This window comes from Petaurus breviceps, unplaced genomic scaffold, assembly GCF_028583685.1.
Source record: "Petaurus breviceps papuanus isolate PSGF00001 unplaced genomic scaffold, PetGlider_PUasm1.0 91133, whole genome shotgun sequence".
NCBI lineage: Eukaryota > Metazoa > Chordata > Mammalia > Diprotodontia > Petauridae > Petaurus > Petaurus breviceps.
Genome location: NW_027187419.1, coordinates 43,541,952 through 43,554,077, shown reverse-complemented (window position 1 = coordinate 43,554,077; position 12,126 = coordinate 43,541,952). Strand labels below are relative to the sequence as shown.

General features: G+C 35.1%; 1 protein-coding gene across 6 annotated transcripts in view; it reads left to right on the top strand.

The window, feature by feature from the left end:
- ARHGAP32 (Rho GTPase activating protein 32) overlaps nucleotides 1–12,126 on the top strand; it is a 423,257-nt gene that overhangs the window by 165,620 nt on the left and 245,511 nt on the right. The gene's annotated exons all lie outside the window — the stretch shown is intronic.

The following is a 12,126-nucleotide window of genomic DNA, read 5'->3' as shown; positions in this document are numbered from 1 at the left end:
ACCGTGGTCAAGACACTTTATGTCTCTAATCTTCACTTTCCTCATCTGTTAAATTTTGCCATTACTGAAAAAGATACTATGATTTTCTTGTTCATGTAGGCTTGCAGCCTTGGTATCATTCTTGATTGTTTATTCTCATTCACACCACATTTCCATTGTGTTGCTAAGTCTATTAACAGTGCTATTGACAGGATTCAGAAGAATTAAACTATTAAGATCTTTCCTTTTTGATTGCAAATTTGATTAATATTCTTTGATCTTCATTAAATTACAAATGTAATACATGCTATATTCTAAAAAAGTTAATCTTACCCTTATGATCTTTTTTGTTAAAATGTAGTCCCAAGCAATGGCAGTGATCAATTAAATGTTCAAAATAGCACATCTGTTAATTTTAACTTTGCTTATTTATTTAGAAAAGTAGCATTTTTTCCAGCAGTTTGGTTACTATTTTTGATAACATTATAGGCATATTATATTTTATAAGAACTTTCAATGAGAGTTTAAAGTAAACAGTTATAGATATTTAGTCTATAAAATAATTCTAGTAGGACACTAAGTCTTTTTAAAGCCATGTTGCTAAAGGATATTGGGTAGCAATAAAACATTGTCAAGTACAAAGAGGCAGATGAAAGGTCACTAAGAAGTACAAAGAACTGAGGGTTACAGATGGATAGTGAATTTTAAAGTTGGTAAGTATGCAGTTTAAAAACATAGTCAGTGTTTCTGTCAAGTGGAAATCGGATCTTTTTGCATTTCCCTCTAGAAGCCTCTGAGAAGCTGCTAGGCCATAACCAAGAAGGTTTTTGTGGAGCTTTTTGTTCACCCTTTGCCTTAAATTTGTTTTGAGTGAATATTTTCTAAAATAAGTTTTATTGATGCCTTTTGTTTCATAGTAATTTCGAGATGCCCCTTACTGCCCACTCAGTAAACACTGCTTAGAGCAAAGAAATAGCAAGTAAAATCAGACAGCACCATGGATTAGAGAGGGCAGAAATTGCTCTTTATCTCCCTGCCTTGACCCTTTTTATGCTCTTTTTCTTGGAGATCTCATAATGCAACTATTATGTCTATGAAGATGACTTTCACATGATTATATCCAGTATCATTCCTTTCTTGAGCCCAGATGTCACATGACCAACTGCACATTGCTATTTGACTGTTCCATAGGTGCCTCTAGCTTAGAATGTCCCACATAAAACTCATCCCCACCCACAGTGATTTTTTCAGTTTATATTGTCGTAGTCAGTGTATGCATTATTTTCCTGATTTTGCTTACTTCAGTTTGCATCATCTTATACAAATCTTTCCATGATTTACTGTATATCACATTCATAAATTTCTTCCATTACCCTCATGTATCACAGCTTAACTGTTCCCCAATTCATAGGCACCTACTTTGTTTCCAGATTTTTTCCCTCACCAATTTATTTATTTATTTTTAGTTTTCAACATTCATTTCACAAGAATTTGAGTTACAGATTTTCTCCCCATCTCTCCCTTACCCTCCACCCCAAGATAACCCCTTCCCCAAATCAGTTCTCTCTTATATCCTCCCTCATCCCCCTCCCCAACTTTTTAGTAGGGCAAGATTGATTTCTGTAACCCAGTGCCAGTATGTCTTATTTCTTATTTTTGCACATAAAAAACAATTAAAATTTTTTAAACATTTGTTTTTAAAACTTTGATTTCCAGATTCTTTCCCTTCCTCTCTCCTCACCCACCTCCACTGGGAAGACAAGCAATTCGATATAGGTTGTACATGTGTAGTTACGCAAAGCATTTCCATAGTAGTTATGTTGTGAAAGACTGGCTATATTTCCCTCCATCCTATCCCACCCCTCCATTCTGTTTTCTACTTTGACCCTGTCCTTTTCAAAAGTGTTTGCTTCTAACTACCCTCTCCCCCAGTCTGCCCTCCCTTCTATCAACCCTCTTCTTATCCCCTTCCCCTCTACTTTCCTGTAAGCTAAGATACCCAACTGTGTGTGTATGTTATTCCCTCCTTAAGCCAAATTCAATGAGAGTAAGGTTGACCCATTCCCTTTCACCTTCCTGCTCTTCCCCTCCATTGTGATAATTTTCTCTTGCCTCTTTTATATGAGTTAATTTACCCTATTCTATCTCTCCCTTTCTCCTTCTCCTAATTATATTCCTTTCACCTCTTAATTTCATTTTTTAGATATCATCCCTTCATATTCAACTCATCCTGCACCCTCTGTCTATGTATACATGTATACACATATACACTCACATATATATTTATACATATGTACAGCCTCCTATATATACATACATATATATGTATCTATACACATATATTCCCTTCAACTATCCACATACTGAGAAAAGTCTCATGAGTTACAATTATTTCATGTAGGAATGTAAATAGCTCAATTTTAATGTTTGTTATGATTTCTTTTTCCTATTTACCTTCTCATGCTTCTCTTGCTTCTTGTATTTGAAAGTCAAATTTTCTATTCAGCTCTGGTGTTTTCATCAGGAAAGCTTGAAAGTCATCTATTTCATTGAATGACCATATTTTCCTCTGAAACATTATACTTAGTTTTGCTGGGTAGGTGATTTTTGGTTTTAATCCTAACTCCTTTGACCTCCAGAATATCATATTCCAAGCCCTTTGATCCCTTAATGTAGAAGTTGCTAGATCTTGTGTTATCTTGATTGTGTTTCCACAATACTCAAATTGTTTCTTCCTGGCTGCTTATGATATTTTCTTCTTGACCTAGGAACTCTGGAATTTTGCTATAATACTCCTAGGAGTTTTCTTTTGGGGATCTTTTTCAAGAGGCGATTGGTGAATTCTTTCAATTTCTATTTTTCCCTCTGGTTCTAGAATATCAGGGCAATTTTCCTTGAGAATTTCTTGAAGGATAATTTCTAGGCTCTTTTTTTTGATCATGGCTTCCAGGTAGTTCAAAAATTTTTAAATTATCTCTCCAGGATCTATTTTCCAGGTCAGTGGTTTTTCCAATAAGATATTTCACATTACCTTCTATTTTTTCATTTGTTTGGATCTGTTTTATGATATCTTGATTCCTCATAAAGTCATGAGCTTTCATTTGCTCCAGTCTAATTTTGAAGGAAATATTTGACCCAGATCAAAGTAAGAGCAATTATCCTCTGAATGGTTGCTTGGTCCCCCTAGGATCTGCAGGCCAGGAGCTCTGGAGGTAGCTATAAGGCAACAACTACAGCCACTGCCACCTCTTGCCACAGGGACAGGGGCCTGACCTAGCTCTTCTCTCCCCCAGTTCCAACAGAGTTCCCCACTGACCCTTTACTTTCTCTTTGGTGTTTATGGGTTGAGAAGTCTGGAAACTACCACAGCTGCTGGTGATGCACTCTCCTGAAGTCTGCTCCATCCAGTCTGTGCTGCTGATTGGGGCCACCCTAGGTCTTGCCGGGCACAGTTCAGGTGGGATTGTGCTCGGCTCTCAGCTCTGTGTGATAGATTCTTCCTGTCGGCCTGCCAGGCTGCCTTCAGTGACAGATTTGTTTCTTTCTGTCTCTTTATGGGTTCTGTAGCTGTAAAATTTTTTAGACCCATTTTTTTTACAGGTGTTAGAAGTTGTTGGAGCAGGTATTCCAGGAAGTTCTTGTTTTCACTCTGCCATATTGGCTCCACCCCAGGTTTTTGCTCTTAGAAAAAGTTCTAGTTTAAATAGTTTTCTGTACATTCGGCTTTTCTGCCCTGTATGAATTTGGGGGCCTTACATGATTAGTAGTGGGTTCTTGGGGTCACTTGCTTAGCATAATAAAAAATTAAGTTTCCAGGATGGTTATCTGTTTCACAGTACATGTGGATTGCCTGTCTTCCTATAGCCTCATCAATATTGTTTCCCAAACTTTTGCTATTTTTCTCATTTTAATAGGCATGACTGGGAATTTCAGGGTTTTTTTCCTTCCTGGAGGTGTGTTTCTTTTATTAATAGTGATTTCTCTTTATTATACTTTGTAATTCTCCTTTTGAAGACTTTTCCATGTTCTTTGGCTCCTTATCCTTTGGAGAATAGTCTTTGGGCATTTATGATTATTTTAATTCTCTATATATCTTAGACATTAGTCACTTAGCAGATACTTGATATAAAGGCTCCTTCCTCTTCCCCCCCCCCCACCAGCCAATTATTTTCCTTACTCTATTCCCACTGAATTTTGTTCCCACAAAAGCTTTTCAATTTCAGGTAATTGAAGTTATCTTTATCTTTTGTGATTACCTTCATTCCTTCTTTGGTTAAGAATTGTTTCCTCAACCATACTTGTAAAAAGTACCTGATTTAATTCTCTTATAATTTTTTTTATATCACCTGTAATAATCAAATTGTATATCCATTTTGATTTTAAGCTATATGGTATATAATGCTGGTCAAAGCCTGCCAAAACTATATTCTGTCTTTTTTCTCTATATATCATATATTCTATATTCCTGCCAAACTGTACTCAGGTTTTTTTTTAGTAGTTTTTCTCAATGATTCTTTGTCAAGTAACTTATGTTTTCTAGTTTATTGAATAGAGTTCTTGAGTTTAGTATTTTTCTGATACTTTTTATACAATCTCTTTTACTGGAGTACATTTTTAAAAAGACCATTAGCAAATAACTTCTATTTTATATTGTAATTTGAGAACAAGAATGATATACATTCCTAATTTTCTCCCTGTTATTTTTCTGATGATTCTAGACCTTTAGTTCCTCTGAATGAATTTTGTTTTGATTTTATCTAACATTGTCATTGGTGATTACTATGACCGTAAATGTGTATATTTGTATTTTAATTCATTTTTATCATATTCATATGGACCTATGTAATGTAATGCCAAGCAAAGGCAACTTCCCAAGGTTCAAAATACCAGCATAGGTGCTCTCCATTTTATTCAGTGACAAAGTAAGAACAGAGAAGATCAAAATATGACATCATTCAAAATACAGCATTTACTAAGTATGATTTAATAATCTCCAAGTACTACCCCACCCAAGGACCTTCCATTCATTCAATCAATTACAAAGTCCCTGTTCTAAGTATTGCTCCACCCCTAGGCTGTACCTTCATTTAGTCCATCACAAAACCCCTCTTCTCAAATGGAGATTAGTTTCCAAACATAAGTAAAGTACATTCATTTGTTCAACCATAGAACACAAAAATGTCAAAAGTTCCCCACCCCTGGATCACAATTGAATCTACCCCAGAGTTACATCAAGTTTAAGCACAGCACTTAATACCCAAATGGAAGTCTTTTCTTCATCTTGACATGAGGCAAGTTCTCAGCAATCTTTGTTCCTGGGGAGACAAGGCTTAGCAAGGCCACAAGATACATTGCCAGTCTCTTCATTAATTCATCCTCTGTCTGCAGAACAGTCCTAGAACCCCTGAAAACATTAGCAAAACCCTCTCCCAGGATTTCTGTAAACATACAACAAGAAAATCCTTCTTCAGGGCTTCTGAACCAACAGAAAGGTTCCCAGACCCCTGCAACAACAGCACTGCCCTTCACCAGTGGACAGTATTCACTCTCTGTCTGCAGGACAGTCTCAGTAGCTCTCAACCAACAGAAAGGTTCCCAGACCCCTGCAACAATAGCACTGTCCTTCACCAGTGGACAGTATTCACACTCTGTCTGCAGGACAGTCTCAGGAGCTCTTAACCAACAGCCAGGCTCCAGGACTTCTTCAACAGGACTGTCCTTCGCCAGTGGACAGTATTCACACTTTGTCTGCAGGACAGTCTCAGGAGCTCTTAACCAACAGCCAGGCTCCAGAACTTCTTCAACAGGACTGTCCTTCACCAGTGGACAAATCTGGCAAAACAGCATCAAAACAGACAGACAAAGTACCAGCAAAACAGCCATGTCTCCTCAGTCCTTGGCAGCTCCAGGGGCAGGTCTCAAAAGCCCAGGGCAATTCAAAGTGGCCCTCAGCAATCCTCTCAGTCTCTCTCTGCCTCCAGGAGGGTACTTCTTCCAAAAAGTTCTTCTGCCTCTCTCTTGTGTCTCTCCAAATCTACGTCACCAGCTCCTCCCAGTTCGTGTCTCTCTTTTCAAGTCAACAAGTCCATCCCACAGGTGGGATTAACAAGCTCTGGGTTTTAACACAATCAGTTTGAAAATCAAGCCAATACAGGGGAATCTTTATATTCCATTACTATCACAACCTACTATGAGTACTCAGTCATCTATTATTTCTTTGAGAAGTATATTGTGATTGTATCCATTTTAAGTGGCTTTGGTAGATTGACTCCCTTATATTTCATGTGTTTTGTAGTTCCTTGAAAATGATCCTTCTGGATTGGCTAGGTGGCACAGTGAATAGAGCACTAGCTCTGGATTCATGAGGACCTGAGTTCAAATCCAGCCTCAGTCCCTTAACACACTTACTAGCCGTGTGACTTTGGGCAAGTCGCTTAACCCCAATTGCCCTCAAAAAAAAAAAAAATGATCCTTCTGTTATATCCTCTTAGATTTGTTATTGCCTTATGGAAATGTTGATGATTGTGAGGGGTTTATTATGTGTCCTGTTATCTTTGTGAATTTATTGTCCCAATGAGTTACTTGTTGATTCTCCGGGATTTTTAAAGAAAAGTAGCATGTTAGTAGCAAAGATAACTTTGTCTTGTCTTTATGTTTATTATCTAAATTTCTTTCTCTGGCCTTTTTGCTATGGATAGAATTTCTACAACTCTTTTAAGTAAAGACTTTGTTGGGAAGCTTTGATATTTTTACATTGCAAATAATTTTAGCTTTTAATTTTTGATACTTCTCTATCATGCTCAAATATCACCCTCTTTTGTGTCGTTGTAAGAATTTTAGCATAAGTTAGTGTACTTTGTTGAAGGTTTTTTTTCAGCATCTACTGAATATATTCATGTGGCTTTGTCTTTTATTTTTACATGATTAAGTATAATTAATTTCCTAATATTAAATCATTATTTGTATGAAAGAAATAGTGTTGCAGTTTCCTAAAGGCAATTCAGGGAACCCTTCTTTTTCTGGTTTCCTGGACCAGCTTGTCTCCTTGCATTACCTCTACAATAGATATAGATGAATGAGTTCTTGACATTGTACATCTAAGCTCATGTCATGGTTTAGACAATAAACGTCTTTCATATACCTTTTTTTTTTCCTGTGTAGATGGTTCAGAAGGTTCTGTAATGTTGTAGCAATGGTGTCATCTGTAAACAGGAGCAGCTGGAGCACCTTGTTATAAGGAATCCCTCTTCAGTTTGGCCTTTCTTCTGGATCCCCCTCCTGTAGAATGACAGATGCCTTTGTTGAGAAAATCTTATTGCTTTATATCTAATTTTTTGTCTTCTATTTGTTGTTCAAGTTCCAGTTTCATCCTAAAATGCACTTGGCAATGGCTTCTAAGTCTTTTTCCAAGGTTTCTTTTATTTTTTTTTCTGTTTAATAATATTTTTTTTTGCAATTACACGTAAAGATAGTTTTCAACATTTACCTTTATAAGATTTTTGAGTTCCAAATTTTTTTCTCCCTCCCATCTTCTTTCTGCTCCTCAAGATGGCCAGTAATTTGATATAGGTTATACATGTACAATCATATTAAACATATTTCCACATTAGTCATGTTGTAAAAGCAGAATCAGAACAAAAAAGAAAAACTACGAGAAAGAAAAAATAACCCAAAGGTAAAAATAGGATCCTTTGATCTGCATTCATATTCCATAATTCTTACTCTAGATTGGATAGCATTTTCCGTCATAAGCCTTTTGGAATTGCCTTAGATCATTGTATTTCTGAGAAAAGTCTATCATAATTAGTTATTTTACAGTGTTGCTATTACTGTGTATAGTGTTTTTCTGGTTCCCCTCACTTCACTCAGCATCAGTTCTTGTAAGTCTTCCAAGGTTTTTCTGAAATCTGCTTGCTTATCATTTCTTATAGCACAATTGTAATTCATTACATTCATATATCACAATTTGTTCAGCCATTCCCCAATTTATGGACATCCTTTCAATATCTAGTTCTTTCTTATCATACAAAGAGCTTCTGTTGATATTTTTGCACATGTAAGTCCTTTACCCTTATTTATGATCTCTTTGGGAAATAGACTTAGAATGGTATTTCTGGATCACAAGGTATGCACAGTGTGATATCCTGTTTGGCATAACTCCAAATTGTTTTCCAGAATGATTGAATCACTTCGGAAGTCCACCAACAATGCATCTTTGTTTCCATTTCCTCATATCTTCTCCAACATTTTATCACTTTCTTTTTCTGTCATATTAGCCAATCTGATAGGTGTGAGGTGCTACCTCCAAGTTGTTTTAATTTGCATTTCTCTATTTAATAACTATTTAGAGAATCGTTTTGTATGACTATTGATAACTTTAATTTCTTCATCTGAAAACTGCCTGTTCATATCCTTTGACCATTTATCAATTAGGGAATGACCTGTATTCTTATAAATTTGACTCAGTTCTCTTTATATTTTAGAAATGAGGCCTTTATCAGAGACACTTACTGTCGAGATTGTTTCTCAGATTTCTGCTTCCTTTTTAATCTTGGTTTGTTGCATCAGCTTTGTTTGTATAAAATCTTTTCAATTTAATGTAATCAAAATTATCCATTTTGCATTTCATAATGTTCTTTATTTCTTGATTTGTCATAAATTCTTCTCTTCTCCTTCAATCTGATAGGTAAACTATTTCTTGCTCTCCAAATTTGGTTATGGTATCACACTTTATGTCTAAATCATGTACTCATTTTGACCTTATGTTGGTATAGGGTGTGAGATGTTGGTCTTATGCCTAGTTTTTGCCATATTGTTTTTCAGTTTTCCTAGTAGTTTTTGTCTTTTGGATTTATCGAACAGTAGAGTACTGTAGTAATTTACTGCTGTGTCTTGTGTACCTAACTTATTCCACTGGTCCACTACTCCATTTCTTAGCCAATACCAAACAGTTTTGATAATTGCTGCTTTATAATATAGATTTAGATCTGGTATGGCTAGTCTACCTTCCCTTTGCATTGTAAAAAAATTCATTCCCTTGATATTCTTGACCTTTTGGTCTTGCAGATGAATTTTTTTTGGTAGTTTGATTTTTAAAGCACTGAATAAGTAAATTAATTTAAGTAGAATTGTCATTTTTATTATATTAACTTAGGGCAGCTGATATTTTCCAGTTTTTTAGATCTGACTTTATTTGTGTTAAAAGTGTTTTGTAATTGTGTTTATGTAGTTCCTGGGTTTGTCTTGGCAGAAGGGCTCCCACATATTTATATGGTCTACAGTTTTTTAAAGTGGAATTTCTCTTTCAAAAACTTCTTCCTGAGCTTTGTTGGTAATATATAGAAATACTGGCAATTTATGTGGGTTTATTTTATATCTTGCAACTTTGCTATTATTTCAAATATTCTTTTCAGTTGATTCTCTCAGATTCTCTAAGTATGCCATCATATCATCTGCAAAGAGTGATAGTTATGTTTCCTCATTGTCTGTTCTAATTCCTTCAATTGTTTTTTCCCTCTCATTGCTAAAGCTTATATTTCTAGTACAATATTGAAGAACCATGGTGGTAGTGGACATCCTTGTTTCACTCCTGATCATGGGAAAGCTTATAACTTATCCTTATTACATAAAATGCTTGGTGATTGTTTTAAATAGATGCTACTTATCATTTTAAGGATGACTCCATTTATTCCTTTACCCTCTAGTGTTTTATTAGATTGGTGTTGTATTTTGCTAAAAAATTTTCCTGTATCTATTGAGATAATCCTGTGATTTCTGTTAGTTATTGAGATGGTTAATTATGCTGATAGTTTTCCTAATACTGAAGCAGCCTTGATGAAAAAACCAGAGCTGAACAGAAAATTTGACTTTCAAATACAAGAAGCAAGAGAAGCATGAGAAAGTAAACAGGAAAAAGAAATCATAAGGAACTTATTAAAATTGAACTATTTACATTCCTACATGGAAAAAGGATAATTGTAACTCATGACACTTTTCTCAGTATGTGGATGGTTGAAGGGAATATATGTGTATACATACATATATATGTATGTATATATAGGAGGCTGTATGTGTGTATAAATATATATGTGAGTGTGTGTATATGTGTATACATGTATATGTATGTGTACATGCATATGTGTATACATGTGTAAGATACCTAAGAAAAGAGTAGAGATTAACAGAATTAACATAATTTTGCTGATGAAAAGACTAGAGATTAACAGAAAATCTGATCTTCAAATATTAAAAATTAAGGGGTGAAGTTTTTTCTCTCTCCTTTCATCCTTTTCCCCCCTCACCAGTGTTTTGCTTGTGACCATCGCTCCCACAATGTGCCCTCCTTTCTATCAGCCCCCCTCCCTTATCTTTCCCCTTTCCCCTCTTACTTCCTTATATGGTAAGATAAATTTTCTATACCCAACTGAGTGTATGTTATTCCTTCTTTGAATTGAATGTGATGCTCATTCCTCCTCCCTTCTTTCCCTGGTCTTTTGTGCCTTTTCACATAATGTAATTTACCATATTCTCTCTCCCTATTTCCTCTTCTCTCAGTATAATCCTTTTTTCACTCCTTAATTTTTTTATGTCATTACACCAAAGTCAAGTTATGTCCACACTCTCTCTGTGTATACCCCTTCTAACTGCCCTAATAACATATACAGTTCTTAAGAGTTAGAGGAATCATCTTCCCATCTAGAGATATAAACATTTTACTGGAAAATAGTTTTTTTTCTTTCTTGTTTACCTTTTTATGCTTCTCTTGAATCTTATATTTGAAGATCAGATTTTCTGTTAATCTCTAGTCTCTCCATCAGCAAAATTTGAAAGTCTCCTATTTCATTGTATATATATATATACATATATATATATAACATATTTATATATATAACATATTTATATATATTACCTTATTTGACTTTTTACATATATAATATTATTTGATTCAATCCTCATAGGTAGATGCTATTATTATGCTGATTTTAAGTATGAGGAAACTGAGACACAGCAAGGTTGAGTGACCTCTATAGAGTCACAGAATTACTATGTATATAAAGGAAGGTTTAAGAACATATGTGTTCTTCTTTCTGTGTGCCATTTTTGTCATCAGTAATTTAAAAAAAATATTTTATTTTGTTTTTTTGTATTACCTTCATTTCCCAATGACTTCTTTTCCTTTCTAGAGAGCAATTACTTCTTCTTTTTTTTTTTTTTTTAAGCAATTGGGGTTAAGTAGCTTGCTCAAGGTTACATGGCCAGTTATTATTTCTGGGTGTGGTGCTGAGTATCTGAGCCCGGATTTGATCCAGGTCATCCCGACACTGGAGCCGATCCTCTCACTCGCTGAGCCACCTGGCCGCCCCTAAGCAATTGGGGTTAAGTAACTTGCTCATGGTTACACAGCCAGGTGTTTCTGGGTGGGTGCTAAGTGTCTGAGCCCGGGATTCGATCTCCAGGTATTCTCAACACTGGAGCCGGTGCTCTTACTCGCTGTGCTACCTGGCCACCCGAGCAATTACTTCTTTAAATAGGTCTAGTTGGAGTTTCAATTTCGTATTTTTTCTTAATTTCTCGTCTTGCTTTGTACTAATTTTGATTTTTACTCTAATGAGACATTGGTTTGATTTTGTAATGAGAGCCAATAGAGGAATAATTTTCATGTAAGTAATGTGTTGTTTCTTGTCTATTAAAATATCATTTTCATTTTTATGATGGTACTTGAAATATCCAGTGCCCCTTTATTTTTTTGAATAAAGTATTCATTATATGCCAAAGACTTTGATGTCATCTATAAATCTTTGTCCTTTATTACTTCTTGTTTCTGATTCATATTTTCTAACATTTTGCACTGTACTTACATGTTCCCATATTTGCATTCAAATCACCAAGTGTCACTAGATACGTTGATTTAATTTTGATAGTCTTCTTTCTTTTTTTTTTTTCAAAGTTTCTTTCCCACTTCGTCTTTTGTAATAGCTGTTGGTACAAAGGTTGTAATTACTTTTATTGTAGCCTTTTTACAAATGCTATGACATTTTATAAGGTGATTGGCTAAATGTCCGACAGAGACTTTTCGTTTTTGTTGCCTTTTGACAGTATGAAACCTATTATGTTAATTCTCTTATTTTTTTCTCTCAGGAAATTGTG